At 40.1% G+C, this 12482-nt stretch overlaps 1 protein-coding gene across 1 annotated transcript in view; it reads left to right on the top strand.

The window, feature by feature from the left end:
• DPP6 (dipeptidyl peptidase like 6) overlaps positions 1 to 12482 on the top strand; it is a 537867-nt gene that overhangs the window by 67158 nt on the left and 458227 nt on the right. The window lies entirely within an intron of this gene.

Here is a 12482-nt window from a genome sequence, read left to right as displayed (position 1 = left end):
CCTCAATTGTAAATTGGTGGTTCTCAAGTTGCACACTTGCAAGGCACAATAGAAGAGTTGCAAACTCTGCATCTCTAGGAACTGGCTCAGGAATTTGTTTGTGGGAAGGCCTTTTTCATAGTGTGCCTCTGTTTCTATGAAATATTCCCACCATCTCATGCCTAATCACTATGGAATGATGATTTAAGTGGTTATCCTGAGATGCACACAAATGCCCAGTCAAAACAAGTATGAGAAAAGAAACATTTCAAGACAGTGGATGAGCTGCAGTGGTGAACATTGCACGCACAGGTCAAGCACTGGATGGCAAACAGACTGGTCAATGCTGGGGAAAATCCCTCTCAAGTTACAGGGAATACTGGCCAGGAGATTTTGTCAACTCAGGCAAGTTTAGACAGACTTGGCATGAATTCCAGTCACATATTGCATAGCCTCATTCTGTAGTCATTATTCAGCACTTACTCAAGCAAAACTTTTGCCAAACTTAATGGGTTTACTACTCCTGCTGAAATGAGTAAGACTTTTGTCTGAGGCTCAGGTGCTTTCAGATCTGGGTCTCAACACATAACCCAGCTATGTTCTGTGTCACCAGGGATTTTCAGTAATTTTTAAAAGGTAACAACAGTGAAAGACACTGCTGCTGACAAGAGAAAAATAAAACGGGTGAACTGCATGGTAAGAAAGCAAGCAGAAGAAAAGAAGAGTGAGGTGGTTAAGACAGGCACTCTGTGTATTTTATTTCATCTCATTTTATAAATTGTCCTCCATGTAGAGCCCCATGAGCTGCTCCATCAGCTGCTCCCCAGGGCATGCTACGTGCCTGCACTTCTGCTTATGTTTGTTTTCAGTGATGATGTTAAACTAGAAAATATGCTGAAAATGAAACATTTTTATTTCTTTATCATTTGGGACTGACGTTATTAAAAACATGGAGAAAAATTGAAATTATAGCTTGGCATGTTTTCTGTAAATACTGAGTAGTTTTCTGCAGCCTATGATATAACCAAAGTAACCTAGAAATAAGCTTGTATTGCTTTTTTTCTAGTCCCTAATTATAAGGATGTAAAAAAATATGCTCATAATAATGCCTTCTCATCTGGCTCTGAGGGGGCTGAAAGTACCACTTAGGAAGATCTAGTCTGTAAAGCAAGTGATTGTAATGCAGGAGTATGACTATTCATGAGCTCTGAGTTTATTGACTCTGTTAAAAACTGGATCTGTGGTCTACACGAAGGATGTATAAAATGCTGTAGGTATCAGAAATTAATTGTAGTTCATATCAGTATGACTGAGCCTTTCCTCATCTCACTGTTTAGAGTTTTTTTTCCAGGGAAGAGAAGTTCATGTTATATTCTCTGTTTGAGTTATTCTCTGTGCATTTTATTTCATTTGCATTAACTGTGTACATCTACATTTGTAATGCATTAAAAACATCCTTAAGGATGGTCCATTTTGGTTGGATTTGGCCATTAGGAATCAAAATCTGTAAAAGATTCTAGAAAGTTTAAAATTAAAATTTGCTCTTCTCTGTTCTAGTGTCTTGGGTTTTATAGATATGCCTTGATTTGTTTTTTGGGTTTTTTAATGAAGAGAATATTTCTCACTATTTTCCTACTCAAATTTTAACAGAATTGCAGTCATGGTAGGGAAAGGAGACTGTTGTAATATCTAAGGGTAGCAAATAAATCATATGCTACAGCAATTAAAGCAAAAATCACGTCCTCCAGAGGCGTGCTCCTTGTTATGTTCCCTGTTCAGCAGCGTACTTAAGCACCTGTTTAACATTAATGGTAAGCATATGCTTAAATGTTTCTGCCGACTTGGGAGTTATGAGAAGCCTGCCTTGCACACACAATAGTTGAACAGCCCATTTTCCATCTGTGTGCGAGCCCAGAGCATGGTGCTAGCTGAGCATTTTCCAGGTTAATTAGATTGGCATAACAAGATCCCTGGTGGACTCTGTGCAGCCATCAGCTCTTCTGTGCTCTCTGGCTATCAGGAGTTCTGCTTCGAGTTGTGCATCTTGTGCTGGTAACTGAAACAGAATATTGCACTCTATTTCACCAGTGTGCTCAAATGGAAACAGAATTGAATGGATTGCAAGTGCACCATAAATACAAATTTGGCTCTATATTGCTAGCATGAATGTGGTGCATCCTTCAAATGCACGGTGTCTACCAAGGACTATTTATTCTACAGAGCTACCAATAATGGTTATGCTTTCATGAATTATGCATGTGTTTGTCCTTAAACCTCACCTGGATGTGATATGGAGTGTTTAAGATTTGAAGCTGGCTGTACGTATAAATTGCAGATATTTTTCATACAGTATAAAGTCCTTACAGGTTTCTTTGTGATATTAGAATCTGTCGTGCTTGTGTCTACAATAAAAAAAATGGAATCAAAAGAATTCTAATTCCATACAGGAGAAAAAAGAGAGCTTGATGCTCAAGAGTCTCTCAAGAAAAGGCAAAATTATGTGAAGTCAAAGGTGATCTATTCATCTATTCAATAAAGAAGTGAGATGGAGGCAGAGAAATCAAATTCATCTATAGAAAAATAAGGGGTTATTGTAGGAATAAGGGAGTTATTATTTACCAAATGTGGGAGCATTCTGACCCCACAGAATGCCTAGAAGCAACTTGCCAAAGTGTAAAAATGCAGCACTGGGCATCACATTATCTATTCTGGTCTTCTGATGGATTGAAATGAGGAGAAAGAGCACTGGCTTTCAGGGAGATATTAAATAGATGCGGAGGAGTGTGATCATTTTACCTCAATTCAGTGGCACAAAATTTAGCTTTTCAGTATTTTCAGAGAGTGGCTGTCTTGGTTTCCTCTAAAGTTTCCCCTGTTCTCACCATTTATACTGTTCTATCGTGTTTAAATTTCTGGTTTCTAGAGAGTTCCCTAGTATTTAATGTTCACATTCAGATACATTGTTTGGTTGGTTTTAGCCTAATCCCTTGAGCTTTTTAAGAGTTACACGCTAGTGAAATATTACATATTAACAGTGCCAAAACATTGAGATAAAGTGGACTAATTTGCAGAATGGTGACAAATGGCTGTAGTGCACTCCTGAGCTCTCTGCTTCCTGCTGTGGTGAAGAGGACATGTTATGAATAGATGTGACTGCAGAAAAGCAGAACAATGGAAAGACTGGGAGGCTTTGGGCATTTTGCACTTGTGTAAGGGGAAGCTTTCAATCTTTGAATCTATCCTAAACTGATAGTTATTGATGGCTGCTAGCATTCATTGCCTGCTCACTCATTTTTGGGTGCTGTGGGAAGAACAGAGCCCCAGCTGAATAAGAAATTGCCTTGAACCACCTTGTGACCACTCAGGCACTCTCTAGAGGTGACTGATGCATCCACTTTGCACATCACTTGGCAGGAACCTCCTTTGTTCCCAAATGGCTTTGTTGTTACTGGAATTGAAATAAATTCCATGGGTTTTTTTTCAGCTTGAAGGACAGGATTCAGTCCTAAAAAGTTATTTTGCTCAGTGATGTGTGAATGTGTGTTTGTATCTTGCAGGGGTTGAGGCTACAAGGCCACCTGAGACAAGGCTAGATCAGAGTAGGAAGGAGAAGAGATGCGTCCTAAGTGTGCACCGTCTCTGTGGGGAAGGCTCTGGAATGGGCTGTCTTTGTGAACTGTGCCTTTTGCAGGGAGCTAGCAACACTGCTTAGAAGGCAGCTTGGAAACACAGATGCTCAAATCCTGGTTTCTGGAGTGAAATGAAGAGCGAGTTAAATTTGTAGTCAGGACATGTTCAGTCTCCACTTGTGGGTAGAGCCCACATATATAGGGATGTTGCAGTTGAAGCACATCAAGAACTTGCAACTCATAGGGTTGGAGGATACAAAGTCTAGTTCCAAGCTGTCTAAAGAAACTGTAGCACAACATCTTTTTTATTGGTGTATGCTGGAGAAATTCTGCTTGAGGCTAGGAGAGTCCATAGGATCACAAAAGCTAAGCCCAGTAAACACATTTGCTATTTGAAAAGTGAATTCATTCATTTCTATTGTGCCTTGTAAATGTGTCAGACTGGCACAACCACTCTGCTGAATTCGGTATCTTGTGCTTTCTCCTTTTTGGAGATTGTCATGGTAAGCTGGTTTTCCTCTCATGTAACTAAACATGTGGAGACTTGTAGCAGAAATATGAACATTGAATGAAGTACAGATGCAAATATGTCTCTGTAAATACTGGACAAAACAGTGAAATAAGTGTGAGAAGAATGACATGTAGTGATAATAGAGAACAATAAAGCTGAACAATGTGCTGTACTGTCAAGCCCAAAAAAGTCACAGTACAGACATCTCTCCAGCACAAGACCTCACTTTCTAAGGACACTAAAGGGCCACAAGGTACTAGCACATTGTGTGTGTGTGATGACAATTCTTTCCCTGTTATGCCAACAGGGACCTACACCAGCTGAACAAATGTTTATTTTTCACACAAACTCCATATAAACAAAATCAGCTACTGACCTGCAACCTCACTAAGACTTAGGAATACCTAAGTAGGTAAGATTTGGAAGCAAAGGATCAGCTGTTCTCAACTGCTGACTCATAAAAAATTATAAAAGATATGCCAAAAAACTAACTTGTCATTACCAGTGTAGAAAAAACTGAGTGTTGTGATGAGAACTTAATAGTTGATAACCCTTGTCTGCCATGACACGTGCAAATCATCTCAGCCAGACAACCTGAACACACATCTCAGTGCACTTGACAGAGTGATGGATGAACTCTGAGAGAGAGGGAGAGAATGAGTGCGTGGATAAACCACCATATTCAAATTTTGCTAATAAATATAATTTTCTTCCATATGGTACTGCAGTGGAGCCTATTACACTAATTTCACACATGCTCAGAAATAGATGTCAGTCATTTGCTGAATGCTAACAACAAGGACCTGTGCTTTGTGGTAGGACACATATGATAGGGGAATGGGGGAAGGTCTCATCTCCTGATCTCCCCAGCCATGCGATGGCACTTGTGCCACTGAAAGATGTGACTGGAAAAGATGAGATCAGGCAGTTGGGGGCTGTGAAAATCCAGTGATGGAATGTGTTCAAATAATACATCCAAGTGTGTTTCCAAATGTCTGAGTCTGTCATGCCTACATCATTACCTTTATCAATCAAATCTGTAATTTCATCAAGAAATTAAATTGGCTTTGTTTGACAGGATTTATTTTCCAGAAATCTATATGGAGTAACATTAATTATACTGCTATCCTTTAATTCTTTATTAATTAACTCCCATTTCAGCTTCACAACTTTTCTATTCTTAGGCAGTCCTTCTAAAGGAAGACTAACCAAGACATATCATTTCTGTGGGTAAATAGGGCATTAATTTTGGAAAGGCTGGTTGTAAATGCTGTAAATCATGAGAGTAAAACCAGCAAGGGTGAAGAGGAGATGCAGGGAAACACTTTATGATACGAGGTGAGACGGAGCACCATCAGCAAGAAAGTCCATTTGAGAATCTGCAGCATCAGTGAAACGGAGTGTACACATCCATGAGAGGATAGGGGAGGTGAGGCAGAGAGAATGGTTATCAGGGAAAGTCCCAAAGAATGGTATTGTTTGTTACAGACTGTTTGCAAACAGTAGGAATGTATGCTGAAGGTGTGAGGAGAGGCAAAAATGGTATCGGTGATTCTGTAGAGAAACAAGTTAATGAAGGGAAGAAAAGCATTAACAATTAACTACAGCAAGGACAGACTGGGGTGAGAAGCAAAGGAATATTGATGGAGTTCTGTGTGTGCTGTGCTGGAGTGGAAGTGTATGGCATGCAATCTGACTGGAAAGCCTGTGCCACATTGCTTTGATATGGAGCAACTTAAGGAGTTGTTAATGCAAATGTGTCCTGCCATGGGGAGAAAAGTAAGTCTAGAGATTTGACTGTAAACTAGAGTAAAGACTAACCTGTGGTAATGAAATGTAAAGTGTCTGATCAAAATTCAGCATGTTAATCTGAACTGTAAATCTTTTATGTGAATGTGTCACTTGAGCCCCATAGTCTACACAGTTTTCTCCTCACAGTGTATGTTGCCCTTGATGTCCATAGTGACTGCAGAGTGTGGTAACATTTCACTGTTCCCACTTTGTTTGTCTGCCAAATCTGTGTGGAGTCATGGCTTTAAAATTTTCCTGACTACTGGAGGCTGCAGGATGTGCAAGACAACTGTGATTTGTTGAACTGTAGGGCCTTTGCATGGGTTTGAGGGGGGGAGATATTAACCACTGGGCATTGCATTTGAACTAGTCATAAAAAATTAAATTTTAAGGAAACCCCATGTTCAAATGCCAAGAGGTAAAATGCTGTGTGCTGAGCAGGGGCCACTCTGGTATCCTCAGCTTATGTCCTTTGGAGAAGCAGCATTCTGCAATGAATACACTTGGATTGGCACAACAATTTTGAATTTAGAGGGAATATGATAGTGGTTTCCTGTGTGACCTTGGACAAATCTCCTGCTGCTGCCATGTACAGGAGAGCTGGGTTCCTGCAGGGCAGCTCTACCACCTCCTTCTGTGGGAACCACATCCTGCCTGGAGCTTCTCACTGGGCTTTACCTTCCTTTCCCATTTGTTCAGTAAGGTTGATAATTCCTTCCATTCCCTTTCTTTCTAAGTTTTGACTGTGGAATTTAAACTCCCATAATATCCATCTGTATTGGTTCAGTATGTAAACTGTGTCATGTGCTAAATTTAAGTGGTTTTCTATAATTAAGTTACATTAAATTATACAAATGTTATTGATCTATTGAATACACAATGCTCAATAAGGGATGATAGGAATCTGTAAATCCATACAATACTGGTTAGGCTACACTTGTAGAACAGGTTTATATCAAATTACAAAGAAAACTGAGGATAATGTCTTCTAATCACATCCATGTTTGGGGCTGGGTCAAGGTTTTAGTATAAACCAAAGCAGAATTTGTCACAGATAGTTCACAGAAGCTAACTTTTTTTTACTGAATCAGACAATAACCTGTGTATTAGTAATAAAAAATTGGTAATATTTCAGTTGATAAGAAAATTCTGGCAGGTAGTGGAGTCTAGTAAAAAATTTCCAAATCAAATATTTCTTTCTGTATTTTTGCCATTAACCTCATTTAGGAACATTATGGTTTTGATAATGCAGTGCTTAGAAAAAGATGAATTAGAGCGCACTGTCAAAATCTGATATCTGAAAAAAAATCCCACTTTGAAATTAAATCCTTGATGGTTGTTTACTTTTATGTTATATAAATAATATGTGGAAAATTAATTATTTCAGTTTTAATAAAATGAGGGTTTGATTGATGGGAATTGGTTTTGTTTACTGGGAAGGTTCAACAGTTCTTGTTTTCATCTTGCTTTGGAAAGAAAACAAATATTGAAATAATTTTTCTGCTAAATGGAGATTTAATTTCCGCTTCTCACCTCGGTTTTGCTTTTTAGCACATAATTTTCCCATCCATCTACAGCCTGCCAATACCATTAAAATATATTGTAAATTGAGTTGACTGAAAAAAACATTTTAAAATATAAGCTATTAGTCTGTTCTTAATTCATCCTTTGCTTATGCAAGACCACAATCTGCATTCACAACCACTTTAATATTCAACATGGTGTTTCTAGCCTGATTTGACTCCTTTCAGGTTGTCAGTAGGGATAAAGTGAGAAGAATTTAGACTAGAACGGCCTACAGAATGGAAAGTTTTTGTGAGGTTCCTGGTTTCTCTGTCTTCATCAGAAAGAGAGCTGCTATTTGAGATCTGTAATGGGTGTGCATAGCTTCCTTTGTGTTGAGGCCCCAGAGAGTCATTACAGCTTTTACAATAAGAATGTGATAGCTCCTTTGCAACCATGAATATTGCTTTAAAAATGTACTTTCAAAGTCACTCATTGCCAAGAGTGCACTACTGAGTGCTGCAAGCATCCCTAAAGTCCTTGGTGTCCACCACTGGTTGGTTTCAAGCAGAGCATTCTAAGATCTCCAAATGGATAAAACTTTCTAACAAGTCTGGATGGATCCAAATCCAATTTGGGATAATCATTCTGATGCTGGTAGCACTCATTTAGATCTTGGTTCTCCATGCATATCATATAGAGTTGTGTTTTTTAAGATGAGCACAGAGAGGGAAATGATGCCCAAGGTGAAACCACAGTATGTAAAGACACTCTTTATCCTGTTTTCAAGTAACCACTGGCAGTGAATCTGGGTCAGGCAGCTGCTCTGAGCACCATGTTCCTATGACTAATCTAATACCATCCCAGACCTGCTTGGATAGATCTACCAGAGCTGCTGTCACACCCTGGCTACATTTAAACTTGACCTTGATTACAGTCCCCACTCTTTCTAAATACAGTTTATTCTGTCCTTGTTTGCCTTGTTAAATCTGCTGAGATGTGTGTCTTGGCTTTAGACAAACAGATCCTAGAGAAATGCTATCTCTTAGGGTAATCCCTATTCCATAGCAGATTTGCCTGGGTGGTGGGGTGTGGTGTGTGTTTGTGGTGAGATTTCCCAGTGTCCCAGGGAAGCCATCAGCAATCTGCAGGAATGGTAGCAACTGACCCAAAAATGACTTGTGCATGAAAACTTGGAGATTGGCCAGGAGATTTGCTGTCTTTTTATAAAGGAGACCCTTCAAAGTTTATGCTATATGTCATGTGAGCTCCTTCAGAAGGAAGGAAAAGAAAAACGAAGAGAAGGACTGAAGCATAGCACTCAATTATTTGAAGTTAATATGCAAAGGATTAGTGGTTGAATTACTGTTTCAGTTGTTGCAGTGTTGTTGCTCTTTACATGGACTGTGTGATTCTAAATCATTGTCTAACATAACTCTATGAAAGCATTAGTAACAAAGTTTTTAGCTGTAGTTCTAACCTTTTTCTCCCCAGCATGGATGATCTAGCTTCCACACTCTCCTTTCTTCAGGCCTTTTCTGTGATCACAAATGTACTGTGGGATGAAAGTCATGCCCTCCTCATGGTTTATCTCTCTGTACCATTACAGTACTATGGTATATGTAGGTCATAGGTTTATTTTGCTGGGAGACGCAGACAGTCTTTTGAACTCCAGCAGGAGAGAATTTGGATGACTGTGGTGTTCCTATTTCTTGCGTTTATTTTTTTGTTTGTTTGTTTGTTTTGGTTTTTTTCTTTTTTCTTTTTTTTTTTTTTTTTTTTCACTCAGCAATGTGACCAGGAGCACTTCAGTACATATTTTTGCAAAATGCAATTGATAAATATTGAATCCAAAGCATTGGATTTAGCTGTTGGCAGTGTAGGTGCATATTTTTGTACATTCTGTCATGAAATTTGGATGCCAACTGCTATTGAAACTGAGGTGATGGGGCTTTTTAAAAAATCAGAACTGATACATCATAGTAAAGGTGCAGTGTATAAGGACCTTGTATTTCTAGCCATGCTGTCTGCAGTCTTCTATGTTGCAATGACAAGAGTTCCGGGCTATTACTGGACTGACCCAAATAGACTAAAGGATGGTTTTGTTGCAGAGAAGGTTTTTGTTTCCTTTAGAATTTTTGTTTCTTCCCCAGCACTGCACAGCAGAGGCTCATGGGGCTGTGAGTATGCTGGTGTGATCTATAAATGACCCTGATTATCACTTTCATAAATGACTCTGAATTTTCCAACCAAATTACCAATGAAGTGAAAGGCATTGAACAAGATTTTTAATTATAACAAATGGAATCTGTGCTCTCTAATCAGATTTTTTTACAGGTGGCTATTATTCATTGCTAAAAGTTAGAGCAATTAAACTTCAGACAGTCGTTGGGCAGATTATATAAAAGAATCACTTAATTTGAAGGCTTGGGTATTGTTTTGTTGGTTTTTGTTTGTCTTTTGAGTTTTTTTTAAATTACTGTCTCTAGTGGAAACTCACAGCATATTGATTTTTCAAACCTACCTAAAGGTGAAGTATTAAGAGTTGTGCCAAAACAGCTACTACAGGCGTTACTGTTATAGACTTGCAAACTTGAACAAAATTAATGTTGTGTCTTGATTTTGTGAGACAGTAAAAGTAGTAGAAGGCAATATGGGGGTTTCTATTATTTTTTCATCTTAGCGTGTCTTTCAGGATCTCAATTTTCTATCTACCTCTGAGATGACAATACCATGTCCTTTTTTCTTTTCATATATGTCAAAGCTAACTGCTTGCCTGTCAGATAAGAGTGGAGGGGGTATCTATTCTTCCTCTTTTGGAGATGAGGGTATTCTGGACCAACGCTGAGGGTAGATGTGCTCTCTTGGTTCAGTCTGCAGCTGGCTGCTGATGCAGTTTGATCCTGCTTTGAAGAATAAGGTATATGGCTCCTTTGTAACATATTTGTGGCAGGGCTTTGCAGCTACATTGGTACGAAAAAATCTCTAATTCTGCAAATTTTCTCTAATGGTCCTCATTGTGTCTATGTTCAGCCATTTGTAAAGTGGGCAACTTAACATTTGTCTGTCACATGGGAGTATTGTTCAGCTTGCTGAGGGGTAACTTAAAAAGCATTTAGAGATCCTTGGATGACAGACGCTATAAAAAAAATCCTGATTCTTTGCACTCTTTCACCGCTCTTCTTGTCCATTTTAAGTCCAGCTCAGCACTTACAGCGAGATGTCAGCTTTGCTGCCTTTGTGGAGACATAGTATTTTTATTCACCACACATGCACAAACAATGCCTCTAGAAATTAAGAATAAAGGCACTGAATCCTGAGTATATTTAACTGACAACAGCGTGCACCAAGAAGGTGCTTCTACATCCAGGTTGAATATTACAATAATTCCTCCTCAGCCTTTTTTTAATAGCAGCAAGGAAGAAACCCAAGGCTGTAATGTAATTGTGGTTCCCTTCAGGCCTTGGACATTTGGAATCACAGAATCAACTCATTACTTAAGTGAGCTTTGAGTGATGAGCTTTGAAGGATGAGCATCCTTTTTAAAGGATAACACTTGCTGCTTAGTCGAATGTTTTCCAAAAGCCTTGATGAGATTTGAATGCCTGGTTCTCTGGAAATAGAATAATCCTCCAAGTGGCCTGGAAAAGCCCAGCCTGAACACTGTGCTTTCAGAACAACCTGTTCTGTGCTACCTTCCCTGCTGAATCTGAATTCAAAGGCATTTCTTTGGACGGGCTTTTGGCAAGGCTTAAAATCCTGTGGGAGAGAGTAGACGGTGAGGGATTGAGCATTGTCCATGGTGCTGGACTCTGTCCGTGGTGCTGGGGTCTGTCCGTGGTTCTGGGTGCTGTCCAAGTTGCTGGGGCGCTGTCCGCGGTGCTGGGGCGCTGTCCGCGGTGCTGGGGCACTGTCCATGGTGCTGGCATTGTCTGCAGCGCTGAGTGCTGTCCACAGTGCTGGACACTGTCCGTGGTGCCACATGCTGTCCATGGTGCTGGGACATTGTCCGGGGTGCTGGGTAACTGTCCACAGTGCTGGGCACTGTCCGTGGTGCTGGGGCATTGTCCATGGTGCTGGGGTGCTGTCCACGGTGTTGGGATGCTGTCCATTGTGCTGGGTGCTGTCAGCCGTGCTGAACACTGTCCATGGTGTCAGGGCACTGTCCTTTTTCCTGGGGCATTATCCTTGGTGCCAGGAGTTGTCCATGGTGCTAGGCTCCGTCCTTGGTCCTGGGCGCTGCCTGCCGCCGGCAGAGAGGCTGGCTGAGCCTGTCCTCAGCACATCGCTGGGCCAGTGCCTGCCCCACTCCCTGGTTTTCAGCCCAGAGACCTCAGTCCTCTTCTTGAGAGTCAGCACACGGCGATTCATTTGGCACTGATGCATTTGTTTGTAGTGGAATCCTGTGTGCACAGAACGGTAAAGAGGCTTGCTCCAAAAGTACCACAAGAATGGCATTTTCTTAAAATGTGGCCACAATTAGTCATGTAGGAGCCAGGATGAAAACACTACTATTCTCTGCCTTGTTCCTTATCAGAGTGTTGTAAACAATAGGGGACATCTATACAAGATCATCTGTCTCTTCTTATTTCTGTTTGGCCACTGTCAGAGACCATCTATGTGGGGATCTTCAGCAAAGTTCATCTGAGAAGTTGTGGCTTCTCTATCCCTGGAACTGTTCAAAGGAAGGTTGGATGATCTCTGAGCAATCTGATCTAGTGCAAAGTGTCCCTGCACATAGCAAGAAGGTTGGAACAAGATGATCTTTAAAGTCCCTTCCACCCCAAGACATTCTGTCATTCTATGAATTAAGTAAAAAGTTTTCAGTTGGCTATTTAAGCCACACAGAACTCTCATTCAGAATTAAAGTAGTCTTCATTTCACTTTGTTTATTTTACTCATGAAGTGGATTAATCTAAATTAAATTAAAAGCATTTAATACCTTAAGGGACCATCTTTGCAGGTTCCTTATGTGGCGTAACTTGTCCATCTACAAAGTAAATTTACATGTAGCATTCCAAGAATCTTAGGGTACACAGCTCTTTAGCCTTTGTCAAGAAAACCTCTAT

The sequence above is a fragment of the Passer montanus genome, unplaced genomic scaffold (genome assembly GCF_014805655.1).
Source record: "Passer montanus isolate IOZ18808 unplaced genomic scaffold, ASM1480565v1 scaffold10, whole genome shotgun sequence".
NCBI classification, from domain to species: domain Eukaryota; kingdom Metazoa; phylum Chordata; class Aves; order Passeriformes; family Passeridae; genus Passer; species Passer montanus.
The sequence above is the reverse complement of the archived record's forward strand: the minus strand, read 5'-3'. Positions and strand labels throughout refer to the sequence as shown.